Consider the following 17519-nt stretch of genomic DNA (forward strand, 5'->3'; position numbering starts at 1 on the left):
TTCTGACTACACTTTTTCCCTTAAAATAACTTAACTCCATGAATGTAAATGGTCTAACTTCTTCTTGGATTATTTAGAGAAAAGGAAATTCAGCAAATTTCCTTCCCCAAATCATTAGTAGTGATACTGGTCTTAATTAAGGGCCTGTAGTATCATACAGACCATTAAAAGGACATATCCTCATGTTCATTTTTATGAACATGAAATAGAAAAATGGATCACATACATGCTTTAAAAAAATCCAGCTGTATATAATTCCTTGGTTGCCTATTATCAGACCTACTTTCAGCAGAATGAAAATTGGCCAGTATGACCTGAATTGCCAGTCTCTTCCCAACATCCTGCCTATGACTGTGTGTTTCCAATGGTGCCTGCTTAAGCTCGGTAACTACTTCCGTGTGAACAGTTCAAGAAGAAAGAAGGAATGTTCCCTCTGTTCCTCTTCACATTTCTCTTTGGTCCTTAAACATTGTCATGGAGTCCTAGGATGGGAAAGAAATGTCTTGCCAGGAAGGATGAAAAGGAACACTCCCAGGATCATGTCACACAGCCCAGGGATTCCAGCTCCACTGAATTCCAGAACCAACTCATCATCTCCATTTAGAAGCTCAAGGTCACCGAGGCCTGGTCAGGCCTGTTTGTCCCCTTCTATAGTGCCACATGGTCATCCTCCCAAGCAGAGAAGGAACCTTGATCTTTTGTTGAGACCTCACCGCACAGCTGTCCTCCTGCTGCACACACATGCAGGCTGTCGTGCCAAGAACTTCACTGATGTGTGGTGCTGCTCTGACCAAGAGGGCAGAAAGTTCCAGCCTCACAGTTAGGAACAGCACACTCCTGACTCTCTACTCATTTCCTCCACTTGGTATGGAAGGGTAACCTTCCATCTTTTCTTTTTCATTGAGGTGAAATTCATAGAACATAAAATTAACCATTTTAAAGCATATGATGTAGTGGCATTTTGGACGCTCACAATATTATGCAAACATCACCTCTATCTAGTTCCAAAACATTTTTGCTACCCTCAAAGCAGTCCTCATATTCTTGAAGCAGTCACTCCCATTCTCCTCTTGCCCCAGCCCCTGGCAACTGTTAACCTGCTTTCAGTCTTTGTATTCACCTGTTCTGGATATTTCATACAAACAGAATCCTACAATACGTGACCTGTTGTGTTGGACTTCTTCCACTTAGCACAATCCATCCATGTTGGAGCATGTATCAGTACTCCATTCTTTTTTATGGCCAATAATATTCCATTTTGTTCATCCATTCATGAGCTGATGTGTATATGGACTGTTTTTGCCTAGGAACATTCACGGACAAGTATTTAAACACCTGTTGTCTATTCTTTTGGGTAAATACCCAGGGGTGGAATTGCTGTGTCATATGGAAATTTTATATTTAACTTTTTGAGAATTGGAAAACTATTTTCCACAGTGGCTGCATCATTTTTTATTCCTACAAGTGATACACTAAGGTTCCAATTTCTCTACAACACCCTTGCCAATATTTGTTATTTTCTGTTTTTGCCTTTTTTTTTTTTTTGGATTATAGACATCTTAGTGGGGTGAACTGGTACCTCATTATGGTTCTGATTTGCATTTACGTAATGATGAGTTAGGTTGAGCACCTTTTCATGTGCTTGATTCTTCTTTGGAGAATATATATTCCAGGTCCTTTGCCCATTTTTAAATTAGGTTGTCTTTTTGTGTTGAGTTGTAGGACTCTTTATATATTTTGGATGTGAATCCCTTGGTTTGCAAATATTTACTCCCATTTTGTGGATTATCTTTTTACTGTGTTGATAGTGTTCTTTCATGCACAAAAAATTTTAATTAGGATGAAGTCCAATTTATCCATTTTTTTCTTTTGTGGCTTGTGGTTTTGGTGTCATATCTAAAAATCCAATGTCAAATCTAAGGTTATGAATACTTCTGCTTTCTTCTAATAGTTTTAATTATTACATTTAGATCTTCAATCCATTTTGAGTTAAACTTTGTTTATGGTATTAGATAGAGGTGACATTCCATTCTTAAGAGTTCCCTATCCTCAGTGACTGACACAAATGTAAACAAAAGCCCTTACCTTAAGTTTCTGGGAGAGACCTGGGGGTGGAGTGAGAAGCCTGTTTGGATGGATATCACACATAGGCCCTTTGCTATCGCTAAGTCAAAACTCCTCAGGTATTTTCTCAAATACTTGCTGCTTGTGGCTCACTTGGCCAGCCCTGACCCCTGCCAGGTTGCCCAGATATGCCTTTATCAAACCTTTTCTTTAAAAAAAATATTTATTTTTGAGAGATAGAGCATGAGCAGGGGAGGGGCAGAGAGAGAAGGAGACACAGAATCTGAAGCAGGCTCCAGGCTCTGAGCTGTCAGCATAGAGCCCCACACAAGGCTCAAACTCACAAACTGCGAGACTACGACCTGAGCCCAAGTCCGATGCTTAACCGACTGAGCCACCCAGGCCCCCCAAACCTCTCTCTCTCTCTCTCTTTTTTAAATGTTTATTTATATATTTTGAGAGAGAGAGAGAGAGAGAGAGTGAGCAGGGGGAGGAAGAGAGAGAGAGAGAAAGGATAGAGAGACAATCCCAAGGAGGTTCCGTGCTGTCAGCACTGAGTTCAACACGGGGCTCAATCTTAGAAACTGTGAGATCATAACCCAAGCCGAAATCAAGAGTTGGACGGTTAACTGACTGAGCCACCCAGGCACCCTGATCAAACCTTTTCTTAAATAAGTCACCACCCTAGCAAAAATAACTAAATGAGAACAACTGCGTTTGTCCCATCCCACCTTGTTCTTCCAGGGAAATGAAGTAAATCCATCTTTTGTTCTACCTGTTGCTCCCACATAATCATGCATTCTGACTTGTGCACTGACATCTTTCCTGAGGCCCATGACATCAAAGACAGAGAGCACTTGTCCCCGCAGCAAGTCAAACACACCTGTCCACAGGCATCTTCAGGTGGTACCCAACCCTGCTACCAAACTTGACATTTTTATTAAGCAGATGAAAAAAATGCTCTTTGTCTTCCATGTTGCTTCGACAGAGATTTCATCTCTTCCAGGAAGCCTGCCCACCTTGGACAAATGGGAGAGTGGTGGGTTTGTCTTAACATGAGCTTACCTAGGCATGGAGTTCCTACAACCACACACAAATGATATATAGTTGACCCTTGAACAATGTAGGGATTGGGGCACTGGCTCCATGCACAGCTGAAAATCTGCGTAGAACTTTTGACTCCCCCCAAAAGTAACCACTAACTGCCTACTGTTGATTGGAAGATATACTGGTAACGTGAACAGTTGATTAACACATATTTTGTATATGCATTATGCACCGTATTCCCACAATATGGTAAGCTAGAGAAGAGGAAATGTTATCAGGAAAACCGTAAGGAAGAGAAAATACATTTACAGTAGTGTTCTACATTTATCAAAAAAATCAGCAAGGAAATAGACTTGAGTAGTTCAAACTCGTGTTGTTCAAGGGCCAACTGCTGCCAATGGCTGGCTTTCCTCCATTCTACCACTTTCATCAACTGAATGCAGACCTGGTGGGAACCAGGCTGACCTCCTAAACGAGTGACTTAATTTAGTCCCTCCAGGGTGGGGACATTTCCTGTGAGGGAGCAAGTAAGGAGGCAGGTGGCATCATTATGTTTCTGATTAAGCTTGGTTTTGTTAACTTCTGTGTCCCTACAGTAGAGCCAAGATACCCTGCTCAGATATTCAGTAAACCACTGCTGAATGAATAGGAAAGGATAGGGTAGAATCTAAAAATTTGGGAGTGGAATATATTTTTAGGTGTAGAGTTCCCTCATGGCACATTGACTGAGGGCAAACGCTGTGCCTGTACTCTTACTGAAAGAGCACAGTGCTGGGTACAGAGTCAGACATCGGCAGATACACCACTGGCCAAGAAAGGTGGGTCTTGTGGGACAAACTTTTTTTTTTTTTAACCTCATGACATTCTGTTTGAATGATCTGATTTTCAGTATATCTGATCTGACATAATAATAAACTATGTAGTCACCATGAGCCAGGGCATGTTACTATCCTGTTTGGCTGATACGCAACTTTTTTTTTTGGCCATTGCTGGTGTTTGTCTTTGCCTTTGTCCTGATTCTTCAAGTGTAATTTCTAGAAGAATAGCATGTGCCTAACCCAGGGCATAAGCAGAATTGGATATTAAAGGATAATGCATAATAGTAATTGGATAATAAATGGTGAACATGGTGATTATGGATAAGTCCATTACTTATGTTTGGGCTCAGACATTTAATGAAAAGAGCCAGTAATAAAAAAGAAGGGCAGTGCCAATGAGAGCTAGCCTCTTTTCCATCTCTGTGAGATGACTCTGTAGACCAAATTGTGCCAAGTACCCTGCCTGACACTGTTCATAAGCGGCATGGGACAGCCTTTCTCCCTCCTTGGGCAGCATCAGCATCAGTTTCAATTTTCAAGGATTATATATAAGGTGCATCAATTTACTGCTAGAAGAATTCTTCAAGATCTAAATGTAATCATACATTTGACATGTGGGGAGGTAGGTGGAAGGAGTGATGGTAAACGACATTCACAGAGAAGCAAAATATAATAGCAACATAAATCCTTCCCTTACATTTAATTGATTATTAAAATAGACCACATATGCAACACAAATGAACAGTGACTATGACTTACAAGCTCAACTAAGTGCACATCAACATAAGTCTATATATCATCAGATTAATGGGTGCCATTTTTACCTTGCTTTCTGCTTCTGCAATGTTCTTTCTCTAGAAATGAATGTTTTAAACAAGAAATTGGATTTTATTGATAAAATCCCTATTCAGAAATATCTACATAGAGCTTCTCAGCTATAAATATTAATTAATTGGATCGCTGGTACCCATAATGCAACTTTGTTCTGACCCATGTGCCCTATGAACTAGATATTTTTTGGATTCAATTTTCTTAAAACCAACTGTCAGCATCATGTGATGGAGGAGATGAAAAATGAAAATGAGCAGTCCCGCTGTGCAGGTGGGTGACCTGTGGGAGAGAGTCTGCCTGGTAGGATTTTTACACGAACCATCAGACACAGACCAATTGATTAGATCATCTCATACCCGCCACCAACTAGGCTCAAGAGACTAATTAGAGAGAGTACTGCCTGCGCAGGCACCCCATTGACACCTAATTTGCTCAGCCAAAGCCTTTGGGGAAAATGTATTATCTCTGCAGCTGCACTTCATGCATTTCTGATTTGAGGCATAAGCAAGGAGTGCTTCATCACTCTTTTGAGCAAACTGAATGTAGAAGCCCTTAAGTGCTAAATGCAAGCAAACAGACCCAAATTAAAAACGGGCCAGGCTCTTTCTAATTCCCTCTGTGCTCCCCATTAAATCTCTGTGTGTACATACACACACACCCCTCCACACACACATGCAGTTTACATGCCGGCGGGACCATACAGCTGAAGACCCCAGCTCAGGGTGCTTCTATGTGATCAGATGGCCTTTCTTCCACTAGCCTATTTACCCACTCTAAGGTTTTGTGTTTGTTTTATTGTCTTTTTTTGTCCCCCCTGCTGCATTACCTCTCTGCGAAGCATTCTTCTTTTTTTCTACAGGAAGACTCTGGCCCATTTTTTTCTCCTCTAAGCCTCACTGGAGAGAAGCGATTATTTTGATTCCAAATTAAAACAACTGTAGGTTTTCCTTTCATCGCCTAAATTGTGAACAGGATATTCACCAGGACGTATGTGAAACTGTAGGGTAATCCGCTCATTTCTGTTTGAGAGACTCTTTGTTAAGATACTAACAGAGAGGGAAGAATTATTAAAATTTGACAGAAGGAAAGCTGCCTCACAATGGCAAAGATGGTATTAGAATTATGAAATAATTATCTTCAAGAAAAAACAATATATGTCATTTGACCAAGATTAGCTTTTTATCTGTTTATCTGAAATAAAACCAATTCCAATCTTCTTTTCAAATGTAGAAACCAAACCACTGGTACAGGAGTTATTTAAAGATAGATAGGTAATTAATTACATGCTTAAAAAAAAAGGAATAAAAATTAAAAATTCAGACAATGTGGAAAAACTAGGTTAGCTTTGTGCCAAATCTAGTTACTAATTTTATGCCTTTCTATTCACATGTTAGAAAAATTATTTTACCCACATGTTCTGGTAAATTACAATTCTGCTTTGTAGTTTTTACACTTATTCTTAAGAACTCAATAAAGATATTTTAGCTAGCTACTTTTCTTTTTTAAGTTTATTTATTTATTTTGAGAGAGTGTGTGTGCAAGCAGGGGAGGATGCAGAGAGAGAATCCCAAGCATGGAGCCCCCATGCGGGGCTTGATCCCGTGAAATCTGAGATCATGACCTGAGCCAAAATTAAGAGTTGGACACTTAATCTGACTGAGTCACCTGCCCCTTAGTTTCTACTTTTATACCAGCATTCAAAACTGGCCTAAATTGTCAAATGGTAGTCAAAGGATTATAGTGGCCACCTTAGTGAATATCTTTCTGAAGGTAAATGGAAAGTGGTTATAGGGGAGATGCCTGAAAATAGTTAGAAAAGCAGGGCCTTAACTAACACATATAACTGTCTATAGAATTTATTCTGATATTATGGAAAACATAGTCCAGAAAGCTCCCCCTCCTCAAGTACCACATTAAAAAGATTTCATGTGGAAAATATCCAGAAAAGTAAAAACCTACCAGGCTGTGCTACCTTGAGTTTAATTTTGCTTAAAATACTAAGAAAAACAATGAAATTAATCTTTTGTACTTAATTCATCTTCAAGCAGCATTCACTACTTATAGAAAATTAACTCCAGAAATAAGCCTGCTAAACCCTAAGCAATAGGCAAGCATGGATCTCTCTGAAGTAAGTATGTGCATATATATATATATGTATATATATATATACATATATATATACATATATATATACACACACACATATATACATACAATATGAATGAATATACATGGCACATATATTCATTTTTATATATAGAACACATATACTCAAGTTTTATACTGTAGATTCTATATAAATGTTAGACTCAAAATGGTTAAGTTTTAATCTTTATACTGATTTCAGAAAATCTGGGGACAGCTTAATTTCTTCGTCGTTTTGAGTGACTTTAATTATGTCATGATTTGGCTAGAAATATAGTTTTCTTGCAGAAAATTTGGAATCAGTGTTTTCCAGTTCTCTGACATTGCACTGAAGCTCCTTGGGAGCTTCCTGAAGGAAGTAGAAAATCAGTCAAACCTACTTCTGTAACTTATTTCTGACTTATGATAATCATGTTTCTTCCCCATCCCTCCACCCCCCAGAAGAGAACACATCTTTGAGACCAGCAAGAGAATATTAATTAAAATGAATGCAGAGATAGACAGGCTTTGTTTTAAGCTTAACAGAAGGTCCATCATTCAAAATAGCTCAAATCCTTTAAGTTGAAAGCCGTTTAGTAACATCCATATGGATGCACAAGGCACTAATTGCAGTGACTTTGCACATTTTAAGCTTCATGCCAAAGCGGAGATTTTAATTAAAAAGTTTTAGGCAAAGCTATAAGTCTCACATTTCAAACAGAGCATTTCTCACACAAGGAAACTTAACATATCATTTTAATAATCATCACTATCAATGAACATTTATTGAAATCCCCATTAAAAACCAGGCATTGTATGATGTATAATTAGTGGTAACTGAAAAGAATGCTGGTGTGACTGTTTATTAAATCAGATTTATGTAAATGTAAAAGACTAGTCATATTTTAGACCCATGTGGATGGCAATTCTGGGAGCATGTCCTGTCTCAATGAAGGTCAAGAGAAGTGCAGGGAGACAAGGAAAGTACTGATCTGGATCTTCTAAGAGCATCCAAGACACAAACCGTCTTTGACAAAATCTTTTATAAAATCGTATCTATATAATCATGTGTCCACATATACAAATACATAACTGTGAGGTTTGAAATAGCTCATTGAAATAATTTTAATGACAAAATTAAGAATAGAAGACCCTTTACCAAATGGGACTTGTTCTTTCCAAGGATTTCACATTTGAAGCTTTATTTGCTCAGCATACCTTTATAACTGACTGGCTGCCAAGTGGGATAAGTTAATTAAACAGGATTCAGACTCTTTCACCTTCCTTATATATTACAGTCCTACTAAACTATATTTAAATAAACCAAATACAAAGCTATATAGACAAGCAGTGTGCAAATTTTTTACAACTTAAAACAAACACACACAAATATAAAACTACTTCTAAGTATTTAGCAGTCAGAGAAACACGAGGATTCATGTCTGACCTTCATTAAAAGATCTGAGAGGAGATCTGAGACTTCATTTTGGGTGGAATTTTTTCTTTCAAATGAAAACCTGCCTAGTACTATTATCCAAAGTGTTGAAGAAGAAGAAGTTTTCATGCTAAGGGTTTTGAATTCAATATAATATGATCACCTACAATGTCATTCTGTCTAGTGAACCATTGTATTGCAGAAATCTGCAAAGCTAAAACATAAATTTCTGTGGTCGAAGTTAGATTACAAAGGATGGATAAAGAACGGTGTCAGCAGAAACCAGAACTCAGATGGTTTCATGTGAGAGATGTAGATTTACTGTTGAAGTTTTGAGCCACCAAGTCACGGCAGCCACATGCCAGAGACATAAAAACAGTTGCACGTGAGTTGAAGAGGTGCATGGTACTGTACCTACCATCCACTTACCCACATGCTTCCGCTTGGCTTGGCTTGGCCACATGCTCTGGCTTGGAATTCACTGTTTATTGCACATATCTTCTTGATATTAGCACATTTTGCTCTGCCATCCAAAATTCTATACCTTTAACCCTTCCATCAATCTTCTTTCACCTGTAAGCTATGCTAGTGTTTTTATTAGTGTTTTTACTGCTTTTGTGAGTCCTATGTGCTTTAGACTGAATGTTTGTATGCTCCCCAAATTCCTGTGTTGAAACCTAATCCCCAGTGTGATGGTATTTCCAGATGGAATCTTTGGGAGGTGATTAGATCATGAGGGTGGAACTCACATGAATGGGATTAGTGCCCTTATTAAAGAGACCCTAGAGAGCTCTCTCACCCCTTCATCATGTGAAGACACAGGAAAGAAGTGAAAGAGGGTCCAGACATGAATCTGCTGGTGCCATGGACTTCCAGCCTCCTGAATGGTGGGAAATACATTTCTGTTGTTTATAAAGCCTCCATTCTGTATTGAAAAAAAATTCTTACTCTGTTTTTTTTCCATAAGTCATATAATTTTTACTGAGGTATTCTGCTGAACACAGGTAGGAAAATGGACATCATATTCTAGCCGAAACATCTATTCTTGTGGAGCACATTCTGATATTGTCACAGAACGACACATCGTAGACACTATCATAGCAACATTTTTTTCCTGAGAAGGGTCCAAACAAGGACGGGGGGGGGATGCGGATGCTGGACAGCCAGCTCACCGGGCATCGACCCCTGCCCACGTATCAGCCTCACAATGTGAACAGTGCCAATGAACAACTTCCCGATGAAGACCAAGGACAAATCACTAAGTGCTGAGTCATGGAAACTAAGATGATCTACATGTAAAGTCATCTGATATGCATCTCCACAAAATTACAACTAAAGTATTTTGGTACTGGTTATACTGCTATAACTAGTTACTATATCTTTTTTTTTTAAGATTTTGTTTTTAAGTAATCTTCACCCCCAATGTGGGGCTTGAACTCACAGCTCCGAGATTAAGAGTTGCATGCTCTATCGACTGAGCCAGCCTGGCGTTCCATAAGTTGCTATATCTAATAGCCAAGATGAGCTCTGAGAGACAGAATTACAGAACACATGTCATGAGAAATAAATACTAGCATTTTGTGCTCAGGTAGCATCTTCTCTCAAAGTATATTTCCATTAATTCTCTCATTAAATGAAAGTGCCTTAAAAAATAGGACCACAACCATAAGAACAGATTTTATAAAATGGAGTTTTGTGTGTGTGTGTGTGTGTGTGTGTGTGTGTGTGTGTGTGTTTAAATTCTACTCCTTTAGTCACTGGTTCAATGTCCTCTGGCATAGCTGCAGCAGGAGGTTATGTTCCAGGTTTAAATACCCCTGCATTCACTAGAAGAGGCACAGCATTTCAAAGAATGAGGGGGTACCAACTGTGACGTGGTTTGCCAGGACTGAGGAGGGTTTCTAGGATGGAGGTCTCTCAGTTTTAAAACTGGAGCAAATCACAATGAATTGGTCACCCTCACAGAAACAACAGGGTTGACAAGTTGCTACTTCCAACTTTATAAAAACAGAGCCAGCAAACTCGGCACTTTACTACACAAACTAAGACATGCTGACGCTCTGGTCTCAAAATGTGTGTCACAAAGTGTTACAAATGCTAAATACCGAGAGTGGCAAAAGATCTGCTGAAAAGAGGGTGGGATCTGGGCCTTCCTCCTCTCAGCCTCCAAGGGATTTTTCATCTCTCCTTGAGGGTTTTAGACCTTCCTCTGTAAGTTCTTCTTCTTCTTTTTTTTTTTTTACTGAAGCCATGGTAGGTCCAATTCTGCTCTAATGCGGTTGTTGAATTCAAACCCATCAGCTTGTTCTCTACCATAATTCTCAGTTGTACTTTCAATAAATTCATCTATTTAAATTCACACATGCCTGAGCAGGATGGCTCGGAGGAGGAGGCTAAGACTGCCATTCTCAAATGACAAGACTTGCAAATACTGCCTGATACTCTGCTGCACAAGACACCCCTTCCCCACCCCCATATCAATCACCACCCACCAGAAAGATGCCTTAGGTACTCATTAAATAGTTTGCTCACTTGTGTCTTTATATTTGCATATGCATTTAAAAGGAAAAGGCAAAACAAATGTGCACTAACTCCTAGCTTCACTGCTCTGCTGTCCTCTGTAAGTCAAACATGATTTACTGTTTTTGATTAGCCCATGACCTCAGACAGACTTTCAAATTGCAGCATTTGGAGCTCTGAAATACTGTCATGTCTTTTAAAGAGCAACCGCAATAAATTAGAAAACATCATCACTATGCTCTTTCCTTGATTCACTGTGGTTGCACATCGTGGACTAGGAGTTTCAGCTCATTAAAAATGTGAAGGCTGTAATGTCTGATGAATAAGACACTCACATCAACACAACTGGTTTCCTCCTAGTATAAAACAATTAAAGTGCCAACAGCTCAGTGGTTTAGCGGCAGAGCAAAGAACAGCACTTGCAGGGCTGGGTCAATCTCTCCCTTCCAATGGTAACAGAGCTGGAGAATGCAGGGACAGTAGCTGGCACACACAGGCTCATGGGATTAGGGGATGCTTCATGCTTTTTTAGTGGCCACTTGTGGTGGACTGAAACAAAAGCACCAATGGAATTAGGGGAATCGAGCTCTTACTGTGGGAGGCAATGCAACACTTTTTCACCTTGTCCTAAACCAGAATCCCACACACAGTGGTTAAGTCAGGAATGTGACATCCTCCCTTCCACACCTGTGAGCAGAGCACATCCAGAAAGATCTTATTTCCTCTTCACACAGATGCTAAAGAACAGAGTCATGCCTTGTCTGTTTGTTTTCCAGTCTGCTGGCATTAAAATTGTACCTAAGCACCTATCACGTCTCATGATGCTCTGTTAAGTCCTTTCTGAAGTTCTGACTTTGAACACTGGGGCCATTTGGAAAAAACAAAACAAAAACAAAAACAAACACTGATCTAGTGACTTTGTTGCTTTCAGGGGGTAAAATCATTCCAGTTCCATTTTCAACGTAATAATTAAATAGATGTACATTGTAAGAAATATAAAAATGTGGGGGAAAAACACACCCACCCTCATTAGCTTCACTAAGCTGTTTTGGTTACGTGTCTCTTGCAATTCTTCCATTTGGCGGCTCTGCATGAGATGTCATGCACAATGAGCAGGGCCTGAGATGCTAAAATGGAAAAGCTTTTGTTTTCTAATTACTGACCTCCAGAGTTTTAGTGCTAGAGTTTATATAATCAATTACATAGGGCCAGAGTTCTCATAATTAATTATTGAGTACCTTGGTGCAAGCAGGATGTAAAACCACTCATACTTGGATTAACATGGTAAAGTAAAATCTTGTCTTTCTCAATACTTTCTTAAGAAAAATTATAATGTATTGATTTTAGGCATAAAGCAGAGAGAAATTACTAGGAATAATGGTGTGAAATGAAGCAAAGAAATATTTAGAGAGACTAGGAAACAATTAATGGCAACAAGAGCTTTCTGTTAGAAAAGTATGCATGCAATCACAGTCACTGTTTGGAGGGCTATCTTTCTAAGCACTACACATATATCACAGTAATCCGTCTTGATATAAAATCTTTTCACTTGAAATTTGAAAATATGTACATTTACTTCTAGGTACTAATGAATTGCCTCCAAATTATTTATTTATTTAATTTTTAGAAGTAGGCTCCACATCCAACATGGGGCTTGAACTCACAACCCTGAGATCGAGAGTCACATTCTCTACTGACTGAGCCAGCCAGGTTCCCCTAAGAATTGCCTCCAAATTGAATTAATAAATATCTAAGTTGTAAAATCAACTTAGATAAAATCTGTAAAATCAGATTTTGTAAAATTTTGTAAAATCAAAATTCACTCCTTTCCACTCTTATTCTGTCTGTGGTGCCTTTTACAATTGTGTGTACTCTAAATATTATGATTATATACTTATTACAATTTTATTAAAATTTTCAAACACAGTTGCATGCATTCTAAGTATCATGATCACATATTTTTTCAAACCTACAGAAAAAAGAATTATACAGTGAATATCCACATATCCACTATATAGATCCTGCAATAAACATTTTGACATATTTGCCTTGTAATATATCTATTCATCTGACTATTGTTCTATCCATCCATTAATCCATCCTATTATTTATCAGTACACTTCACCTCTAAATGTACATGTAATTAATTACACCCTTATATATATTTATGTTTTTAAGATAAATCTTACAATAAAATGCAAAAAAACTTAACTGCATCATTTTATGAGTTTTTAACAAGATTACACAGGAAATGTCACATTGCTATGTAACAGAAAATATCAGGTTTTTAAAAAATTTTTTTAAATGTTTATTATTTTGAGAGAAAGAGAGATAGACACAGTGTGAGTGGGGGACGGGCAGGGAAAGAGGGAGACACAGAATCCAAAGCAGGCTTCAGGCTCTGAGCCGTCAGCACAGAGCCTGACACGGGGCTCAAACTCATGAGCTGTGAGATCATGCATGACCTGAGCCCAAGTTGGACGCTCAACCGACTGAGCCACCCAGGTGTCCCAGAAAACATCAGTTTTAATTCAGAATCTGAGATTATGATGTTTCTCACCAACAAAAAAAATGTCTTTAATGTACCTCCTCTTTCCTACTCTCACCAATTCCTCAGTGGGCAAAACACTGATAAATGCAACTGCCAATAGGAGAACAGGCACAGAGTACTTGGACTGTGATGATTCTTAAAACTTTGTGAGTCACTGCCAAACTGAAGAACCAGGTGAACACCAAGAATTCTCTCTAGAAAACGACATCTTTATAATTACAGTCAGGTTTTTTTCCATACAGTCTAAGTTGGCTCACCGACTTTGTGAATTCCATTAGTAGGTCCAGGGACCCCAGTCAAGGATCTCAGGATTAGACTGTCAGAATGTTGAACCATCAAGGAGCATTTCCACCATCTAGCCACAATTTTAGAGCATACTGCAGAGGAAATAGCTTCTGTGAAAGTTAAGTACTTGAAGGTAATTCCTTTTGGACAACTGGCACAGTCTAGGGAGACTTCTATTAAGGGGGAAAAGGCTTACATGATTTCCTACACTCTCCCTCGATGATCAAAATACAACCAACCAAAACAAAACAAAACAAAACAAAACAAAAATCTCCTTCAGTCTATGGGTTGTGTTCCTTCAAGAAAGATGGAACCTGGACCATTCTATCTGATGAAGGCAACTGCTGCAAGAGAAGCATAAATGGGAGGTGTGGATCCCAGCATAGGGATCTAAATAGATGATCCTCAGAAACATGAGGAGCTGAATCAAAGATTCTTTCCCCCGACACTATCCTTTATTCTTCGCTTCTTTTCTTCTTTATTAAAGTCATTACCAGTGATGTACCAACATTAATGCAGGATAACAGACAAATAGAAATGAATTCCATTGTCCCCATTCTTCACTTTATTTCATATGCTGTATTTATTTTATCATTGTGAAAATAAACATTATTGAGAGCTTCTCATAGCTTTGTCAATGACCCTGAACTCTTATTTTTCCTTTTAAGGTAAAAAATAGTATCAGCCAAGAATCTGCAATTGTTTCTAATATGGCCACCTACGTTTTCCCTCTCAGAGAGGCCTGCAGACAATGATCCTCTCTGAGGACTCACCTTAGCAGTTAGAGAGGATTTATTGTGCCTCTGGCCCCCCACCTGCAAAAGGCAGGCATTTTATATTTTATGCTTGAGAAAGCTGCAGCTGTTAGAGAAATATTTCATATTCTTATGTTCTGGACAAAGTTTTGTTTTTCTTACCAATCACAGTGTTTTTTCTTATCATCAGAAGACCAACCCATGGTCTCCTGTATCTGCTCTTTACAGACTGATCTGCCTTCTGTGATCTTACTTTGGTTTTGTCATTTCAGAATTGTGGCATAACAGAACTTGGTCTGGAAGCTTGGCATACTAATGACTCTTGCTCACTTTCATCTTCTTGGTTACATTCTATCTACACTTGTACCCTATTCATCCTAGGCACATGAATTATTTGCTCCTTCTTTCCTAAGAGACAAGAAAGGTTTATGGTTTATGGTGTCTCTCTGGGACCTGGGGTGGTCTGCAGGTGTGGAAGAGCCTGCAGATCTTCAGGAACCCATTAAGGAGAGAAAAGGAAAGTGGGGAATCAGGGATGACTCTTCTCCCAGTTAGCACAAGATCACCATGGCAAGCACACCTAAATCTCCTTCTACCTTGCTCTTTCCCATTGATCTGCTTGCTGGTTTGGGTGCCCAGGGGAATTTGCACAGAATTGCTTTAGTTCTCTGATCCACATAATTTTACTTTTATTCAACTTAATTTTATACCATTTCTTTCCTTGAGTGATAATAAAGAAGGGAGTAAGAGCTTCAAATTCAAAGTATCCGTACATTTTGACCACAGTTTTGTACCTGATCAGATGCAACAAGGCCATTCCTCATTTCTCCTTCTTGAAGCTTTGCATTTCTTTTTCCTTTGATCTCCCTCTCCTCAGCGCACTCATACACACATGCACACCATTTGAATGACAACTGGTGGTATTCTTCAGGGAACATTCTGAAGAGAAATTCTAAACATATAGAAGGGATCCCAAGCATCTTGCAAACTCATAACACTTCTACAATTAAGCCAAAGTAGAGGAAGTTTAAGGAAAAACTGGATTCGGCATAATGAAATCTAAACTTTTTTCATTTATATGAAAAGTATAAATAATAGGGAGATTCACTTCCTTTACTTTTAAGCAACAAGAAAACAGGATGTTCTTCAGAGGTTCTGAGGGAATGGAGGGATAGAAAACCTTGCTATGATTGTTCTAGTGGCTTGTGAAGCCTCAACAAAAGCCAAAAACAAGAACACAATGCCAACAGTGAGACCAGACACCAACCAGTGAGACCAGTTCCTACTACCAGGAGCTGAGCACAAAGGTGGAGTCCAGGGGCTATGAAGCCATCTGCATGGGGCAGACATACTACATGTGATGATGTACAGAGGACTGTGGAGGAGTTCACTCAGGCTGCAGTTTGCAACCCTCTTCAGACCCAGAAGCATGGGGCTTGATCTCAAGACACATGTGAGACCCAGCTGGTTTCACTTTGACACCATCTCTTCCCTCACTTTCTTTTCTTATTGAAATCCTTGACCTATGTTCCTTTCCATGCTTGACACTCACACAAGGCTCTCATTTTTGCCCCCAGACTTGTTTTCCTCCCTTGGGATTTTTTTTTTTTAATATTTCTGGGATCTAAGGAAATAACAGGAATGACTTTTCATCCTTCCCTAGAAATACTTTATGTTATCTCTAATGTTTGCTAACATTTCTGTGGCAGTCATTAGTGCACTATGTACTAATTTCCAGTTCTCTGTCTTCTGTACCTTCAGTGGAATGCCCTTCCTATCTTCTCTGGAAGTTAGGCATGGACACTCAACATGCTCTGACCAATGAACTGTGCACATCCACGTGGCTGCTTCCTCTTGGGCCAGTAATCATCTTGTCACATTTCTTTCCCCTGCCAAGGTGACTGAGGAGGGACATATGGAGATGTAGCCTCTGTTAGCTTGTGTCTCTTACAGAGCCCCCGATGACTCATATTAGATATAAAATGTGAGTAAGAAATAAACATCTGTTATGGTAAGCCACAGCAAAACCTAGCCTATCCTGAAAGGTACATGCCCATGATGTATAATTTGGATCATAAGTCCTTGGATAAAAACTGCAACTTATCAATTCTTTAAAACAATCCTAGTGAAGTGGTTGGTTTTGCCATCTTTATTCCAATAGGGAAAAGGAACAGTGGAGAATACACATAATTTACTTAAGGACTCACAGCTAGTAAGTGGCAAAGTTGGAAATTGCACCCAGATTTTCTTACTCCAAATCCCATACTCTTTCCAACTCCACTGTGATGGCATTTAGCTCTTAAATGATATAGACAGGAGAGAAGATTCACTTCTGAAAAGTAATAGAACAGAATTTGAGAAGGTAATGAGAAAGATACTATAAGTCAGATAAGAAAACCCATGATTTTATGCTAAAATGAATAGTGTTGGATACATCTGTCAAGCTTTATAGTGTTTTATTTTTGCTTGTTTCTTCCTTCTGGCAAGAGAAAAATTTCCAGGTATCTGGTGAAAAAATTGGGATTCTCATATGAATACCATTCTTAGTTGGGGAAATGGAACTTAAGATAATTGAAGCTTTGCTAAATATCCTTAGGTTTTAGAGAAAATTGTTTAGAAAAAAAGGAAGAAGTAAGATATGTTTCATGCTGAACACTGTATATCCAAATGAATTATTTTTGCAATGATATCTATTCAAGGCATTAGTGATGAACTGAAATTATAAAGAGGAAATAGAGAGATAGGACATCAAAACAGAAACAATCATGAGTGTCAAATATGACTCAACCTCTTTAACTACAAACACATAAAACACATGTATGAAAAAAGAAAATAAAATAACTGCATACTTTAAGGCACTTTGGTCATTACTAAATTAAAGATGAACCCTTTAAATTTAACATGCTCTTACTGACATCCTCTTGTTTACAGAAAGGAAAGTAGGCTTGAATCTCTTATCTCTAAAGTGATCAACAATTATACAACATAATGATATTCTGTTGTTCCATAGTTATACCTTATTTTGAGGTATGAGGCAATAAGGCAATGGAATTCTTGTCTTCATCCAATGACTATTTATTTATAACCAT

The 17519-nt window shown here is 38.6% G+C and overlaps 1 protein-coding gene across 6 annotated transcripts in view; it reads right to left on the reverse strand.

The window, feature by feature from the left end:
- The window catches only part of CDK14 (cyclin dependent kinase 14), a 599181-nt gene that overhangs the window by 3607 nt on the left and 578055 nt on the right, over positions 1 to 17519 (reverse strand). The window contains exon 15 of one of the 6 annotated variants that reach the window (XM_053218473.1): positions 10536 to 11388. The exons of the other annotated variants lie outside the window; for them this stretch is intronic. The gene's annotated coding sequence lies outside the window, so the exon portion shown is untranslated. Of the gene's footprint in view, positions 1 to 10535; positions 11389 to 17519 lie in introns of those variants that run through there. 6 annotated transcript variants of the gene reach the window in all.

This window comes from Acinonyx jubatus, chromosome A2 (assembly GCF_027475565.1).
Source record: "Acinonyx jubatus isolate Ajub_Pintada_27869175 chromosome A2, VMU_Ajub_asm_v1.0, whole genome shotgun sequence".
NCBI classification, from domain to species: Eukaryota; Metazoa; Chordata; class Mammalia; order Carnivora; family Felidae; genus Acinonyx; species Acinonyx jubatus.